Genomic DNA, 2325 nt, shown 5'->3' on the forward strand with positions numbered 1-2325 from the left:
TTACTTGAGTTAAGCAAGATGATGATAAAAGATTTGCTTGGAATTGTTTTATACTTTTATTGAATGGAAATTATTATTTAAACTGCTCTTGGTTTGAGAAGTATGAACAGTAGTGATTGTGCAATTAAATAAAATATATAAGATTAATTAATATTATATTTTTAGTACATTAACTAGTACTACTAGTTACTTATTTTTATTTTTATTTTTCTTTCTTTTGCTTTTAATTTATATCTAACTTCAAAATGATTATTATTTTATAAACATTGTAATTTTATTGGATAAACCTTAAATTAGTAAAGTATTTAGAATAAATGTATTTGTAACAGCCTGTTACATATCTTATTTGTTACATCCTTTTTTTATTCTTTTTTTTTAATAATAAATTTAGTATGTGTTTTATAAATAAAATTTTTATATGCAAAATTTAATTTGAAGTTATTAGCAGTTTCTTGAAATTTTAAAAAAATTCTTTTGTCTTAGTTACACAACTGATCTTTTATTTTTGTTTACATTTCACCTGATCTTAAATTTTAATTGGATAAATTGGGGTTGTTACAAATAAGATGCATAACAGGCTGTTACAATTAGATTTATCCAAATATTTATATTATCAGTACAACTTTTATTCATGATTCATTTTTATTTCATTAACTTAAAATAGCTAAGAGTTTTGATAGGTAGGCTGGAGTGAAGTAGATTTTCCTAAGCCTTAAAACTTTAACCATCTTAGATAATTAATTAATTCAAACCCAAGCTCAATTCATAAACTAGCTGGGCATATATGAGATATGTCAATATTGATTAGTTCAGTAGAAGCTTAGCCTACAATACTAGCACTAAGTAAAAGAATAGAAAATAAGTATAATACTTATAATCAAAGGTGATAGTTGATGCATTTAATATTAGAGTTTAAAAATGAAATTATAAGCAATTTTTATTAAAATTACACATGTTACTGCAATAACATAAATTTTATTATAAAACCTTCAATATCTATAATGCAAAACAGTATGATTAAGCCATAAATAAACCAACACTTTTTTTTATCAATTTTTACCAATTTTTAATTAATTAATATTAGTAACGGCAAAAATTTGGTAGATCTACAATTAGTTAATTTATTACCGAATTTAGACTATTAATATTGATTATGTCAGCTACCATGGATCAACTTGTCTAACTTACCTATAAATTATGATCAGATAAGGACCCGAAATATATATGTAGAGGTCAGGTCCAGAAGTGGTCCAAAATACGCATTCTTTCAGGGCCGGAATTACGATAATTTCAGCCATTATCTAAATTAAGAAATATTATTTTGGCTGGGATTATCCATAAAAGGAATGATCTACATGATTTTTTTGACTCATTATACGCAAACTCTGACCTGACCCTTTTATGTATATTTCGGGGTCCTATCAGATAAATATAAAATAAAATCTATATAAATTATATAATAAAATCAATGAAGTCTTTTATTTATTACTAATATTCACCATCATTAAACATTTTTCCTATCTTTTATGATCTATAATATCATGTGATGATTATGTGCCAGTTCGGAATTGATCAATATTTAACATATTAAACATATTAAACATTTGTAGTTTTATTATAAATACAGGTCAATTTTTTGTAGTAATATTTTTTTCAGATAACAACAGAAATAAAGTTTTATTAAAAGTTAATAAAAGGTTATCTCAATTATTGTTTAAGTGTGCAGTTTTTTGTGTGAAATCCTTTATTCGTGGTTGAACATATATGCCGACGTAAAGTGCTATACTACACGTCTGATTGGATATTTTTCGATATGCGATTAATTATATAAACCTTCTGCTTACATAATTAAATAATTGCTTAATATTTTTAAGTGTAGAAGAACTGACCTAACAATACTACAATTTATGTTAGAGGATGGAGACTACCAAAGAAAAAAAATTACAATAAAAATGATCAATAAAATAAATAATAGCAAAAAAAGTCCTTTTTTATTAGCATTAATTATCATTAATAATTAATAAACAGAATTCAACCAAATGTATAATAATAATAAATAAGAAAAAAATCACTAAAACAACAACAAATGATGATAAAAAAAAACCTGAAAATGTAAAAAAAATATTGAAAATAAAAAAAAGTATTGAAAAATTTATTTTTCAGTTTGAACTAAAAAAAAAATAAAAAAATAAATAATTAAAAAAAAATTATTTTTAAGTATAAACAATTAAAAAAATTTCCAGTTTGAAAAGCCTAAAAAAATAAAAAAAAATATCAAAATTTCAGTCTATAAGATCCGGTAAAAAAGGTATTTAAAAAAAATTG

Source organism: Rhizophagus irregularis, chromosome 14 (genome assembly GCF_026210795.1).
Source record: "Rhizophagus irregularis chromosome 14, complete sequence".
Classification (NCBI taxonomy): Eukaryota; Fungi; Glomeromycota; class Glomeromycetes; order Glomerales; family Glomeraceae; genus Rhizophagus; species Rhizophagus irregularis.